This window comes from Sceloporus undulatus, chromosome 4, assembly GCF_019175285.1.
Source record: "Sceloporus undulatus isolate JIND9_A2432 ecotype Alabama chromosome 4, SceUnd_v1.1, whole genome shotgun sequence".
In the NCBI taxonomy this organism is placed as follows: domain Eukaryota; kingdom Metazoa; phylum Chordata; class Lepidosauria; order Squamata; family Phrynosomatidae; genus Sceloporus; species Sceloporus undulatus.
This window is the reverse complement of record NC_056525.1, coordinates 25,152,034-25,168,503: the sequence shown is the minus strand read 5'-3', so window position 1 is coordinate 25,168,503 and position 16,470 is coordinate 25,152,034. Positions and strand designations below refer to the sequence as shown.

Genomic DNA, 16,470 nt, shown 5'->3' with positions numbered 1-16,470 from the left:
ATTCTAAGTTCTGTAATCCTCATGTTTAACCAGGCATAGAGGTTAAACATGAGACTACAGAGCACTACAGAGATACTCAATTAAGAGGTTAAACATGAGACTACAGAGCACTACAGAGATACTCAATTAAGAGATTAAACATGAGACTACAGAGCACTACAGAGATACTCAATTTTCACGCCATTTTAACTGCCATGGTGCAATGGTATGGAATTCTGGGATTTGCAGTTTTGTGAGATATCCAGCCTGGTTTGTCAGTGAGTTCTGGTGCCACAACAAATTATAAATCCCAGGATTCCATAGCACTGTACTATGGCAGTTAAAGCAGAGTCAAACTGCATTATTTCTACAGTGCAGATGCAGCCCTACTTGAGATCATATGTAGGCAGGGTACTTTAATTTACTCTCCTTTCTAAACTGAAAACCCCTCTCGGCGACTATGATACCTATAGTCACAAGAACTAGAGGAGGACTTGCAGTAAGTACATACAGAAACTAGCAACAGGTTGTCTGGAGAAGTCCAATGGTTCCCTTGATCACTTGCTCCCAAGCCCTCTATTTTATATGGCACTGTGCTTAATTTTCACAAATTTTTCTTTTTCTCTTTTCATTTTGAAGTACACATGGTTGATAGAAAGAAACATTCTATCAAATCATAATTTAATTATGACATAATTTCCCTCGAACCTTAGAAGCTTAATGTTGGAGGACTTTTGCAAATAATTGTCAAAAATAAAGACAGTCTTTTGATTTTCATATTATTTGATTGGATGTTACTTTTCTATCAACCATGTGCATTTCAAAATGAAAAAAGAAGAACAAACATTTGTGAAAATTGAACACAGTGCCACATAAAATAGATATCTGTTATAAACTGGATTTAATGTATTTTCCTATAAACAGATTTTGACAGTTATGGTGATAGAAATCATAAAGTGATATTAGCAACTAAAATATATCTGTATGTAGAAAAATGGGACTCAACATTTTCACAGAAATCTTAGTCTGAACAAATACTTATATATCCTGTACAAAACACATGTTTTGAAGAAATAAAACGGGCACTTAGAAAAATAGCTGAACAGATTTTTTTTTCAGTAAAGAGTAACAGCAGGGTTTTGAACTGGGGTTTGTTACATGAAGCGTAACGGAGCCAGAATTCCTATGTAGGAAACCAGGGAATTTCTCTTTCATTATTAACATCCACAATTACAAATCAAGCCATTCTACATTTCTCACATCAGTGGAAATTGAAAGCAGAAGAGTCTACTGCATAGCCAGCCATCTAGCTGAAAGGGAACTTGATGGTCTGAGACATGGTAAATTTGTTTTCAATTACTTGGTACAGATACTTAAAAAAAGAAAGAACTTGATTAAGCTGTACAAAGCAAACAGAACAGGAAGATCAGAGAACAGAAACATTAAGCTAATAGCATCCATGGTCAAAAGAGTCTCTTTTTCTTTGTTCTCTGTTTCAACAGTCAGCAGGAGGTATCTTTGCATAGGAGAATTAATCCACCACCATCACCACCCCCAGAAAGAGACCACATGCAACATCTATGCATTGCTGGCAGCCTTCCCTTGGTTTTATAAATAAAGAAGAACCATGAGACATACAATCTTCAGATTCATCTTGCTTTTACCCATTCAGGACTAAGTATAACAAGCAAGGGGAAACATTGACTCTACATAGGTTTTGGCCTATCAGTTCCACTCACCATGGCCAACGGTAATGGATCATGCGATGGGCCCGAGTTACTTGAAGGAAAGTCTCTCCTTACACAATCCGCCCCACACTCTCAGAACATCAGGGAAGAATTTATTCAACACCACAAAACCAGGTTAACAACAACTTCGCATAGATCGTTTACCGCTGCAGCCCCCAAATTGTGGAACAGCTTACCGGAGGAGATCCATCTTATTACCACCTTTAGGAAAGAACTTAAGACGGATCCCTTCCGGCAAGCCTACCTACCCGACCTTTTATAGGATTTTTGAGATAAAAGACTCCACTTCCAAGGATGACTGTATGCTTTTAGACATCCATGCACTGACCTAGCTATTTTATGGAATTAATAGTAATATTAATATTCTATTGTTTATATTACTTTTTATTACTTTTATATATGTATTGTATCATTTTTATTGATGTAATCCCACCTCGATTTGCAGGGAGAGGCAGGAAATATAAACAAATTTATTATTATTATTATTATTATTATTATTATTATTATTATTATCATCATCATCTGTAATCAAAACATCTGGTGGTTTCTTCTCAGCCTGAGCTGTATGAAAAACCAGAGACTGAGCATATTGTTTACATGAGTGGAAGAAAGAAAAAATATACAATGTTTATTTATAGGATTAAGTCTATGAATTTAATACACAATTCCTTTCTAAAGCAGATTCTAGTCCACCAAAAGCTTAATCCACAATGAATCTGTTAATGTTTAAAGTACTAGAAGACTCTTTCTAGTTTTCAAGACATAGGAGATTATCAGGCAGGAGATGGGAGCAAATCCTGTCCTTACCCCATTTGTGACAGCGATCACGAGGAAGACATTGAAGTTTATTGCACAGGGGCTCAGGGAATGGTCAGAGAATGGAAAGGAAGGGGCCAGGAATGAGTGTGGAACTAGTGGGGGATGCATTTTACTGCACACAGAAGTCCCTCACTCGTTCAAAATAGTCCTCAAAAATCTTCTCCTCTGGGATGGACTGGGAATGGAAGGGCAGGGAACGGAACAAGTGAGAGACTTCCTTGTGTGCTGCAAAATAAATAATAATAAATAAATAAAAGTTTTATTTTTATACCGCCCTTCCGAAGATCAGGGCGGTTAACAGCATAATAAAAACACACATATACATCTAACATCAAAGTTAAAAACAAATACACAGACCAGAAAAATACCCCCGTTAGCCAGTCCTCTTTGCCACAGAAGAGGAAGGGAGGCCCACTGGACTTTAGTCGGGGAATGCATGCTTAAATAGAAAGGTTTTGAGATCCTTTCTAAATTGGGCCAAGGAGGTGGCCGAGCGGAGCTCTGTGGGCAGCGTGTTCCAAAGGGCCGGGGTGGCGATGGAAAATGTCTTCCTCGCAGTGGAGGTCAACCTAGCAAATGCATCCCCCACTCGTTCCGTTCCCTTCCCAGCCCCTTTTGGACCATTCTCCAACCGTGCCAGGAGCCTGTGCGATAAACTCCATTCACATGTTTGCCCTGGTCCTGTCATTAAACTGTCAGTGAAGTGGTATTGCATCGTGTTCTTCCATTAATACAAAATGAAGGGCAAGGATGAGACAATTCCACTTCAGTGATGAGACAGTAACAGGATAAGTGTGACATCATGTAAAAGTCTTTTGCATGATCACAGTCAATCATAGTTTAATGATGGGACACTGATGGGATAAGTGTGATATCATATGAAAACCTTTTCAAAATTGTGCTATAAGGACAGGATGAGGACGGGATATCCTCTGTCTGATAATCTCCATAGTAATGTTTCTTTTTCTTGGGTGAAACCGATTATTTTAATCCATTTCAGCCTGGTTTTAGGATTCTTATGGGGCAGAGACAGATTTATAAGTGTATCGCACAGCTTTTAAAAAGCGACTTACTGCTCTCGAATTGAATTCTAATTCAGGCTGCATATTGGTCCTATCGTATAGCTATTGTCTCCAAAGGCTCTAGAACTCCCTTCTTAGGGAAGAAAGAATGTCTTTTTACTTACTGTCTTTCCACTAGCAGGCAAACATGTTATAGTCTGACAAAAGTTTGAGAACTTAATGCTTTTAAAGAAAGAACTTCCAAAGAATCCTAGAACTGGAAGAGGCCATCTAGTTCCCCACCCTCTGAAAACCATATAGAAAAACACAGCTGTAAAATATTTATTCAACCTCCGTTTAAAGACCTCCAAGGATGGCGAGTCCACTACCCTCCAAGGCAGTCTACTTCACTGTCAAAGGATGCTGTTTCAATAGGATGCTGTTGTCTTTTTTAATTTTACTGTTTCAAACTGCCTTTTATTATTTTAATTGTATGTTTAAATTGTTTTAATGCTTTTAATAGTTTATTTAATGTAATTACATTTTAATGTTAATGTATTGTATTTCTTTTAATTTTTAAACTACCCTATCTCCTAGCTTTGGTTAAAAAGAAGGATAAAGACAAAAATATCCTTAAACAGATGTGGGTCTCTAATCCAGAATAAACGCAGTCCTACTTCATGGACAGATTAGGCCCCATAACAGTTGCATGACATCCACCAATGTCTTCTATGTGTCCCCAAGATACTGGGATATGTTATTCTTAAGAAAACACCCTCAAATTATCAGGAAAGGCTTCCATTAGATTTGAGGACTTTACCATGTCTGTGATAGGTTTTCACTCTGAGATCAAGTCTAGACACGAGCGCTTTGTCAAAGTGTCAATGTATCCACATGTTTAAGAATGAAAATTATTGACAAAGGCCAAGCCATTGATTTTAATGTTTCACACCATTTTTTTCAATGACAGAGAAAATGAAAATGAAAATTGAGATCTGGAGAGCTGTAGTGAAAAAAGAAAAGAAAGGTAAAAAGATTAGGATCTCATCTCCCATATTATAAGGTAAATAACTCACACTAAGCCTTCCCCAAAAGTGTATATATAGAGCGGGCTGGATTAAAACCAACTCATTTGAGTCACATTTACCAAAAAGGGAAAGAGAAGCCAGACATGATGTGTACCTTTCCATATTCTATTTTGGGTTTTTTATTTCTTTCTTTCGGTAGAAATTGACTGATTATTTTTTCTTCTTCTTTTCTTTTTCATAACAGTTATATTAACATCGCTAGACTTGGTCTGTGGCCCATGGAAATGCTAGGCACTCTGGCAAATAAACAAATAACATCATCCAGAAAACAAGAAAACTTTTCTTGGTTGATATCTTTGCAGGGACTGGTTATTCCCCGCCCCCTCACAAAAATGCACAATTAAATTTGCCAGTGTGCCTCTCTATAATTCCCTAATTTGTTCTTCAGAACGTGCAAAAATGAGGCATGTGCTTCCATTTGTAGAACTGTAGTTATTGATAAAAAGTATCCATAAACACAAATGTTTACTTAATGCACATGGCGTAACTATGCATGAAGTTAAAGCTACACCATACATACACACAAATTCTGTTTATACCTTTCTGGAAATCTAAATCACAGCATTGCCTCAGAACTGACAGGTTCTTGTAACCTATAGAAATCTGCTTAAAAATGCAAGTGTTGCCAGATGTAGGATTTGCTTCAAGCCAAAAATATACCTACTTGGCACCTTAAAGACTGGCATATTCATTGTGAGTTAAGCATTAGGTGGACTTCATCAGATTAAATAAAAGAACTAGGTATTAAATTCATAACTTAATCCTATGAGTAGATGTTACAGGTTTATTTTTTCTTACAATCATGCAAAGGAAATGGAAAACTCTTTAGTATTTCATATAGTTGGCAGTAAACAGAACTCTGGTCAGTTTTTCTTCATGTGCACTTTCTTCATATTTAAATGTATATATATCAGTACTGCCAGTTACGTTGGGTCACTGGGGAGATGCTGCACCATATATGGCCAAAATGATGAACAAATGGATCCATGAACAGATCAAATTTGATCAAACTAAGACCTGAGCAGGGTTGATGACAGGGGGGTTTGGTGGTGTCTCATTCACAGGGTTGCCATGAGTTGTGGTTGACTCGAGGACAGTTAACAACAACACTTCCCTACAAATCTTGCCATGAAAGCCTCATGGCTTAAGGTCTACATGAGTTAGATATGACTTGAAGGCACACAACAGCAAAGCCTATAAGCAAAGACTTCACCAAGCTTATGGTGGTGAATTACTACTTAGTTAAATGGTCAGGTTTAGCCAGCTGCCATGCTTTCTTCTTATGTAGTTACTCTTGGGTAACTTTCCCATTGTATTTGACCTACACTGTTGCTTTCATTAACTTGACTTCTGTCCAATATTCAGACTTCAATCTATTTCTTCTTCATGGAACCTTCCTCATTTTGATGGAAGTTCCTTGTAGCATCTCTCCCAATGAGGCATGTTATGTGTGTGGTCAGCTTTTTTAATACTATAGTGTTGGTTCAGGGACCCATTCATTAACCTTTGGTTAAAATAAAATAAATAGGAAAACAGAACCATGCTGCCTAGAGTTAATTAAAGGCAAATACAAAGTGAAGTGAGCAATCGCTTCCTCCTATCTCTTCCTTTTTCCTGCTGCCCACAAGAAGATAAGGGAAGAGTAGAAATATTTTCTCCTTTTGGTGTCAAAGGAATGGCTCAGAATTACAGCTCATGATAACCATTTGCTTGCATCAACATTATTATTTTCTTGCTAGTGTTTGTTTCTGCATACAAAACTCTGCAATTTCTAATTTCACATATCCTGTGACAAAATTCATAAGATATGTGGTCCAGCGCAGCAGGCTACATGCATGTTTCCATATCAAAAAATTCTACTGTTTGTTGCGCTGCAAATAGTTCTTGCCACAAATATAACATGTCTTCCTAAAAACTGCATGACATGCATATGAATCTAACTTCAAAACTAGTGAGAAAAAAAGTCCTTTGCTGCAAAACTGTGAAAAGAAACGACAGTTTCTGAACTCTAAATAATTTAAATGAAATCCATGTGTTTATGTTTATTGAACATTTTATTCTGCCTCTAAGAGAATTTGGATTCGAGTGAAGGACAACGTAGACCAACTGACAGTATGAGAACAGATACTAAAGCCAGACTGCATGAATGCATTTAACATATACTTCATTTTCAACTTTCAAAATAATAGCCACAGTTCATGTGCAGGTGGATACAAGCTTGTGGGTGGATGTACATTTTGTGCCTTTTCTGGATAAAAGGCAGTTTAGAAAGGTTTCAATGAATAAAAGTCTGATGCACAAAGATGCAGTTAATGCTCCCCCCTCCTCTAGCACCTTGCTTCCTGCTGTGCTGGTTGAAATCACATATATCACACGTGTGCATGTATCACATATATGATACATGCACACAACCAGCTGCTGTTTTCTCCTTGGAGGAAAGCTGCCAATGGTATCAGAAACACATGTCTTAGACCATAATTCCAATCCTGGCCAGTGCCATGTAGCTTTTATTTTGAAAAAACATCATAAATCCATTCATACATGTAGCATGATGTTTGGATTGGCCTTAAACTATTACTAGCTGTTTGACAGCAAGGGGAAATTCTGCAGACCACTGAAAATGCAATGTTGAACATAAAGCCTTCTTCCATTAGGGTCCCCATATTCCATTTCCTCATATCCAGGCATCTAATTTGCAAACTATGCTAATTATTATAATTATGCATATTATTAATTTGCATTCTGATTGTGTAGATTCAACATTGCACTTTTTCTACCATTATGTTTCAACCTCAGTACCAATACCAAGCTCTTTCTTTCTTCTTTTCCCCTCTAGCAGGTGTGAAGAGAAGAGGCTTCCAAGCAGCTCCAGAGAGTAAACAAACTCCCTTTACTCTCTTGAGGCTGTTTGGAAGCAAAGTTCCACCATGCTGCCTAGCCCTAGGTTCAAGCCCCCAACACAATCACAACACAACACTGTCTCTGCTTGCCTCCTTTTCCTTCCTGCCTTCTGACCAATCAGGGGAAGCAGGGAGGGAATGAAAGAATAAGGTGGCAATGTGCAGTAGCAACCGGAGCCTCTACGGCAGAATGAGGCTCCCATCAATGCCAGTCTTCTTGCACATTTTCCTGCTTCATTGCTACTGCCACATTTTAATTGCTTCATTGCTATGGCCCATCATCCTGCAATAAAGGAGAAATCTGAGATTTACTGCTTCAACTGGCCCAACCAGGACATTTTTTTAAGCTCCTTCAATCCAGGATTTTACAGGTTTTCCAGGACAAATGGCAACATCTTTTATTCTGACTTTCTGACTTTCTATTCTGACTTTCTCTATTCTGACTTTCAATACAAGATTTCAGCTTCATTTCTAAGCTTTTCTCGAGAATCATAAGTACTAGAAATTTAATTTTTTTAATGAAATCAAGTAGGTCAGGATACTACACTCCACATTAGGTTTTGTCTAGACATCGCAAACCGACATTTGAAATTCACAAAATTCAGAATATATGACAACATAAGGTCTGTCCACATTTTCACAAGTTCTATTTCCATAAAACATTATAATCTGCTTCAGTAGTTTACTGAACAGTAAGCACCTGCACTTTTAAGACTCATATAATGTATAAAGTTTAATCTGCAATGATAAAAAAAATAAACCCAGTGACTTGGAAGCAAAGCTGAACAATAAGCTAGTGCCTTCTTTCTTAATGCAGAGAAAAGTAAAACCATGTGTTATTTCATTAACCAAAGTAGCTAAAAACAAATATAATGAAAATTATTGGTATCAGTGGGACTCATATGTATGTAAAGCCAGAGCAGCAAGCAAAAAGGTGTTACTACTATTAAGCAAGAGTTGAGGCATTGTGGAAGCACAGTTTGGTGTGAAAAAAAAATACTTTTCTAATTGTTGTCACTTCCTTCCTCTTGTTCTTTAATTCACAAACCCCAAAACACATCATTCTGCACCTAATTGCTGAGGATTGTGCGGACAATGTGATAATAGCCTGTAGTCTCCATATTAAGGAGCTGGCATGTTAAGGACTTTGGGCCAGTCACACTCTCTCTGTCTCAGAGGAAGGCAGTGGTGGCTAAGCCTCTTTCCAAGAAAACCCCTTGATAGGTTTGCCTTAGGGTCACCAAAACTCACAGAGCCAGCGTGGTGTAGTGCTTTGAGCATTGAACTACAACTCTGGAAGACTAGGGTTCAAATCCCCACATGCGCATAAAAAACTCACTGAGTGACCTTGGACAATTCACAGTCTCTCAACCTCAGAGGATGGCAATGGTAACCCCCCTCTGAAGAAACCTGCCAAGAAGACCCCATGATAGGTTCATCTTAGGGCCCTCATAAGTCAGAAACGACTTGAAGGCACACAACAACAACATAAAAACTGATACCTAAGGACTTGTGCAGACTACATGTATTGCTGCTGAGTAATCATAGTTCATTTCTCTTTTTCTTAACTCTGAGCAGTATGTCCCATCCCTTTTTACAAATGTAAAAAAAAAAACAAAAAACCCTCAGCTGGTCGATTTTGACAAGAGTTTACTGAGAGGCGCAGGATGTATGTGCCACATCCTCTCTGATTTGGGCAACTGTGCCAACCTGGAGGGGGGGGAAGCTTCATGTCAACACCAGCCTTTGTCCTCAACACAGAGGCAGTTGTTGCTATTCTCAGCCCTTGAACAAGATGTTAAACACACAAAAGTCCATGTCCTTGTTGAATGCTTCTTGTCCTGCCAGAGGCTCTAACTTTAACAGATACACAATTGTTCTGGTGTTCTAGAAGTACCCTGAGAGTGCACGCTCCCCAGTGGAGTGTGCCAAACTCCTGAGCCCAAGCATGCAAAGAGGAGGAAGTAGCATCAGAGAGCAAAACCACAAGATAAAACTGGGGAGGATGTGAGACCCATTGCTATGCAGCTTCCCTTCCCTCAACAAAGTCAGCTCCCATGCGATTGGGTGGAGGGATCTTTTTTTAAAATGAATTTATAAGCAAATTCATATTCCAGAAGTTCATTCAATACAGTGGACAGTTCCTTCCTAAAACCTTTTCTTGGATAATGTCATGCATGGGAGGGCACATACTCCAGAACATATGCATGCTGAACTAAAATATATTAACAGATTTTATTTTTATTTTTAAGGATTCAACAGAGACAATGATTCTTTCTCCCATTACAGTATTCAATAAGCACAGCAATGCTAGAAAAATTCCTATACAGAGCATATGTGAACAGCAAAACACAGAGCAAAGTGGAGAGCAGGTAAGCCATCTCACTAACTCCCTCTAGCATGCTAAAAAGAAAAGCATAGTTCCCTTTGAACTTTTCTTTTCTTAAAACATTAGGCTTTGGAAAAAAAGAGAAAAATGAACTTGATAAAATATTCTGGGATCCAGAGGGGGGAAAAGGTCAGCAAGCTTTACAAGACATTACTCAAAAGAGAACTTGAAGGTGTGGAAATAAAAGACAGCATGATAAAGTAGGCAATAGAATTGGGACATAATAGAGAGCTAGAAAAATAGGAAACAGCTAGAAGAGAAATAAATTTATAGTATCACAAAGCTTAAAAGAAAATTATTATAAAATAGCCAACCGTTGGTACCTTACTCCACTTACGCTAGATAAAATGTACAAATTAAATAATAACCGATGTTGGAGATGCAAAAAAGAAAAAGGTTCCTTAATACATATGTGGTGGAAGGTAAAATCATTAGAAAGTTTTGGTTAAAAATATACAAGAATATAAAAGAAATGATGAAGATCGAATTTGATCTAAATCCACTTACTTAACATAACTTCAGTGTTGGGGAAGACAGAAAAGAACAAATATTGGAAAATAATTCTATAATTAATCACGGCAGCAAGAATCCTGGTTGCCAAAAATTGGAAAAAAGAACCAACCCCAAAGATAGAAGACTGGAAAATAAAAATTTATGAAATGAAGGAAATGGACAGAGTAACAGCAATACTGTATTAAATAAAAAGAATATGGACAAATGGGAGAAAGAATGGAAACCATTGATAGAAGTAATAGAAAGAAAGTAGAGAAAGTTCGGGGACAAACAACCATCTATTTAAAATAAATTAATGAAGAAAAGCAAGGGATATTTTAGAGAGTAGGTAATAAAATAAATATGGGGGGAGTTCAAAGGTTTTTTAGGAGCATTGTGTTCATATTATTATTATGGAATTACTTATGTAAAATTTCTAATCATAACTAGAACTATTGAAACATGGGAATTCTTTCTTTGAAAAATTATGCTTAAAAGAAGAGGTGAAGAAAAGGAAAAGAAAAGAAGAAAATCAACTTTTGGTGAAGAACAATAGGAAGTCAACAAGAAACTAAGCAGAAAGGAATAAGAAAATAAAACGAACAGATAAGAAAATGAAGAAGACAGAATATATTTACATCGTATTATAAATATTACAAATATTAGACTGTAAGATTGTAATTTGGAATAAAAATAAATTTGAAAAAAGAACAAAAGCATAGTTCTTTAGTTTGGCCACGAAAATGTAAATCATACAAAAATCGGAGGTTAATAAAGCCCTCCCTAGATGCATAATGGAAGAAGGTTTAAAACATTTTTGCTTACTTATACAAGCTTAACCTAATCTGGTTGTTTCATTTCATAGGTGTATATTGTTAGTTTTGACTAAAAAGTTTCCTGAAACATGTTAAACTGCTCTTGTCAGGGATTTCAAGGGTTAATAACAGCACACAGGGAAATGCTTGATGTGTGTGTGTTTGACCATGAGCATTCAGCAGAAGGACAAGGTTGATTAGCACAGCTGATGCTCACTGGCTCAAGGACACTTTAGTGAGAAGCACTTAGCCATGGATGATGAAATACCTGGATGGATTACACAGGGGACACATGACATGGTTACACACCTGAACTCACTGGGTTTGGGAGACCACATGGTCTGGAGTCTATATAAACCCAGGGGTTTCAAGTGATAGCTTGTGGGTTTGTAGTAGGAGTTGGTTTGATATGCGTTGTGGAGTTTGGAGAGATCTGTATTTGTATTATAGCACTGTGAATAAAGAGCACTTCGGGAGACTTAGCTTCTCTGGTGGTTTATCAGAAGAAGTCTGGCATAGGTTTGCTCTGTGTCCCCGGAGGTTCCTGCATTGCTTCAGTTCCTGGAAGACATCCAGCTGCTGTTATCTCAACTGCCTTTGGAACCACAGTTCTGCTTCTAAAATTGCTAGCTCTGCTCAAAGGTCTGATTTAACCACTAGGGCTCGTTTGAGTTGCTGCAGTGGTTGTTGGACCCCAATGGTTGTGCTGACAGCTCTTCCTTTTTTTGGAGGGGGGTGGGGTGGGAAAAGATCAACTTATTTGAGGTGTGGCCCTGGAGAAGAGTGCTGAGGATACTGCAGACAACCAAAAAGATGAACAAATGGATCCTTGAACAGATCAAACAAAATCTCCCCCTGGAACCCAAGATGGCAAAACTGAGGCATAGCTCACTCAAAAAAGAAATTAATGCTCAGAAAGGTGAAGGCAGTAGAGAGAGGGGTAGATCATATGCCAGATGGATAGACTCATCAGGGAAGTCAGATGCATGAATCTCCAAGACCTAAACAGAGCAGTGGAGGATGAGTGGCTTGGAGATGCCTCGTCCATGGGATCGCCATGCGTTGGGGCCAATTCAAAGGCAGTTAAGAAGATGAAGAAGAAGAGGAGGAGGAAGAAGAAGACATAACCTATTCTCATTCTTTCTGTGTTATTTCTGCCTTTGGTACAAAATTTTCTGTTAAAGAAGTCATGCCCAGGAACACATCATCTTCACTAACTGAGGTAGACCTCCAGAATCAAAAATTCTCCACAAGACTATTACTGTTTTTGTTGTATCAGATTAATATGGCTATTACTCTGGAAGTTGTTAACAGAGTATTTTTGTATGTCATAAGGAATGTAAGAACCTCAAAAGTATGAACTTCTGTTACACAGCACTTTCTAATTCTGTTGGGTGGAGGACACTGTATTTTGTTAATGTGCCTGCTCTATCATTCTGTGGTTTGACGAATTAAAATATCCCACAAGTTTCTCATACATTTTGTTATCATAAGCTGTTTCACGATTTTAATACTAAGTCTTGCAATTCTGGACTCTGAGAAATGCAACAGCAGTTGGTGACCTCTACGGACTAAAAGAGTCAGTAAACAAGAACAGACTTTTATCATTTCTCTCAATATGCCAGGAACTATTTCCTGGAAAGTCAGTGCCACGCAAGGCACAGTCACAGGCTTTTAGTGAAACTGAAAGCAGGAGCTGCAAGAATACACATGCATGTGTGCAAGTGCTTATACATGTATAAAGATGTACTTTTTAGACAGTGTCTAAGCAAAGCAAACGTTGTTGTGTGTCTTCAAGTCATTTCTAATTTACTGCGCTCATAAGTTGAACCTAGCCCAGGACTTTCTTGGCAAGTTTTATCAGAGAAGGGTTGCCTTTGCCTTCCTATGTGGCTGAGACAGTATGACTTGCCCAAGGTCATGCAGTGTGTTTCTATGGCCAAATGGGGATTTGAACCCTCATCTTGAGTCATAGTCCAATGCTGAAGATTAGTTCTCACCATGGGGCTTCAAATGTACTTCAGGTATAGTCCTAGATGATATTGCTGCTATAGAAATCTATAGGATATTGACATTATTATTTTTTTACTCTAACCCCAGATTCCCCAATCACCATGGCAACTGGCTGGTCTATCAATAAGAATACCCATGAAAATATTTAAAAGGAAGTATTACCCACACAGGGGGCTGTGTCTTCCTTTATAAGGGGAAACAAAATGCATTAATAGGCTAATAACTGCTCATCTAGATTTAACTGGAACAAGATCAAAAACCTCAGTCCCACTTCTATTGCTTTGGGGGGGATTTGTTTTCAGTGAACTCAGGGCTATCAGAGGTATGGAATGATGGACCTAATTTGATAGTCTGCAGCTTCTTTCTCCACATCATCTCAAGGAAACATAAAACAGTGTCACTCACTCCTGCTTTTTCCTGCATGTTTTTTTTTTTAATCTTTAGCTGGTGAAGTGACATGCAGTCTTGCAAACTTGTATCTTTTTGCTTGGTCTAATAAAATTATTACCACATTGTGGACTTTGGAATGTATTATACAGTCAACACAACTACCTTGCATTTGCAGAAGGAAGAATTACACTTGGGAATCCTGACATTACAAACTGTCTTTTAGATGAATAATCAACATTACTTCCAAAGACACATGTCAGCAAATGTGGCAAGTCAGTTATAGATACATCATGATATGATCCCTCCCTCTACCAGAGCTTTACAGCCCTCAAGATTCCCTGCAGAGAGCTAATCATCATCAAGATGACTTGTATGTCTGGGATAGATCACCCTCATGCCTTGAAGATTTGGGTCAGGATAACAGAAAACTCACAGTTGGCACCATTCCATACTCTAATATAAAACTAGATCTCATGCCTCTGAGGGCCATCACTAGATCACACATGTATCAGCATACTGCAGAATGCAGGGCACACAAGGATGGGAAATATCTGACTGCACAGACAAGGTCTATGTTTGGTGGATAAATCGTGGGGGGAAAGAGCCTGCCTTTTCCAGGGCCATATCTTTTGCTCCAACTTGTGTAGTGAATGTGACAATATAGATCGTCTTATCAGTAGGGAGCTGGAAAGATGTTCTGTACAAATATTTGAACCGTTACCCTAATTATACTTCTCACTTCAAATAAGAAGTTTGGAAGGCTGATAGGGTAGAGATACTTAACCCTCTTCCCATCATCATCTGTCACTCCAAACTATCATCCACAGAGGCTTAATCTCTCCACAAGTTTAAATCCACAGGAGAAGGAGACCTTCTCCTTACCTTCTCAGTTCTTCATTGCCCTCTCCAAAACATTCCCCCCCCCAAAAAAAAATAAGGGGAGAGGGGATGTTTATAATATGCACACTTGCACATAATATTTAGTTAGGCCTTACTACAGGAACATTTAGTAGTAAGCCTGTTCAGACACCAGATTGTTCCTCTTCTATGGCATTATTAAGAGTTGAAAGAAACAAACTCACTTTCTTGTAGTTCACAAAATGTCCTGACAAGATTACAAGAGGCATGCCTATCCATATCACTTGACAGATGTGTTGTCTCCTTTTGTAGCATTCTATAAGGGCCTGCCTGAAAGCCAGACTAAAGTATTAGTACACCTCTGCTCTAGCTGGACTGTAGTTGGGAGGAAGTATACTTGAAGATTCACCCAACAAATGCTATCTCCAGACAAAAAACTAGACTGCTAAAGGAAAAAAAAAACATGTGTGCATGCATTAAACATGTTATCATCCAAGATCCAAAAAGGCACAGGTAGGCAGGACCAGGACAGAAGAACCATGGAGTACAGTTGGAATATTACTTGTCATTTTTGCCTGATACTCTCAGTAATGCTAAAGAGATTGGCCACAGTTTCGTCTTGTCGCTGCAATACTGGAAACTGCTGTAGCAAAAATAGCAATCAAAACTGCAAACACAGCACTGTTTTTGTATGCTCAAGCTCCTTTTTTTGTGGGATTCTAGCCATAACATATATTTAATGCTGAGGGGTCAAATTTCTGATTCTACCCTAACTAAGATGCAAGCTAAACTGGAATTCTCCCATTAATATTTGCCTAAATTTGCAGTGAAAAATAGAGATTCGCCTAATCTTTCAACACCATATTACAGGAACAGATAACCTGTGATCCTCTAGAATTTGTATGACTAATAGTGCCATCATTGTCCATACTGGCTCGGGACTGATAGGAGATGAAGGCTCAGAATTTCACCATTCCTCCTGAAAAGATACGCCACTGCTTCCATGACCTCACTCCAACTTTGAAAAAAAAAACCTTCCTGCTTCAAACTCATTCACCTTTCCCCTTGCAGAATCATGAACCCAATTAACCTGTGCCCCTATCTCTTTACAACTTTGTAAACTTTACAACAGGTCATCAAATGCCTCATTGAACTAAGTGCCAAGTCTGTGAAGTGCTTCACTGACTTACTGTGCTCCTCATATCACACTCTAGCCCTTGCCAATGAAAAGATCTCCAACTGGTATGACACACACACATGCATACACACACAGAGAGAGAGAGACTGTTAAAACTGTCATTGTGACTAGAAAGCCCTCCAGGTGACAATATGATTTAAAACACCAAACACCACAAAAGGTAATGAATATTCAGGTTGCTTCAGTCAAAATCTCTCCAGTGATATTATTATATGAAGGTACCACACAAAGTTGTAAAATGGAAAACAGGGGAACAACATTAACATTCTGAGTTAACTCAATTCACTCCTTTTGTACAAATCTAAAATTTTTCTGAATTTCAAAACTATTCAAATTTCCTTTAGAAAGACAGGATCTACTTCACGGAAGGTGAGAGAGACTGAAAAATCTTATTGTGGCTAAAATACTTAGTTCCAGTTTGGCAAACTCAAAACTTCTATACCCTGTATTTTCTGTGGTCATGAAAAGTATTCCCTGTTCTTTTCTCAACAACAGCTTGTTCTTTTCATTTGACTATAAAAGTACCTTAAGCATGCCTGAATCAAGAATTTAAATGAAGTAAGTAATTAGAACATGGTTATTTTAATGTCAAGAGCCATGTGCCACTGGTTCAGAGGACCAAAAGTATAACATAAGCTTAACACCAATGTTTTGCACCTCTTCCATTTTAATCCACACACTGGTGTTATAAATTATCATTTGGATATTCTTTTTGTACATAAGCTCTATATAATTTATAAAAGGAAAGAAGTGGGAATGAGCATGCACCTTTCCTCATCT

The 16,470-nt window shown here is 38.1% G+C and overlaps 1 protein-coding gene across 1 annotated transcript in view; it reads right to left on the bottom strand.

Moving 5' to 3' along the window:
- The window catches only part of NFATC2 (nuclear factor of activated T cells 2), a 184,235-nt gene that overhangs the window by 119,134 nt on the left and 48,631 nt on the right, over positions 1-16,470 (bottom strand). The window lies entirely within an intron of this gene.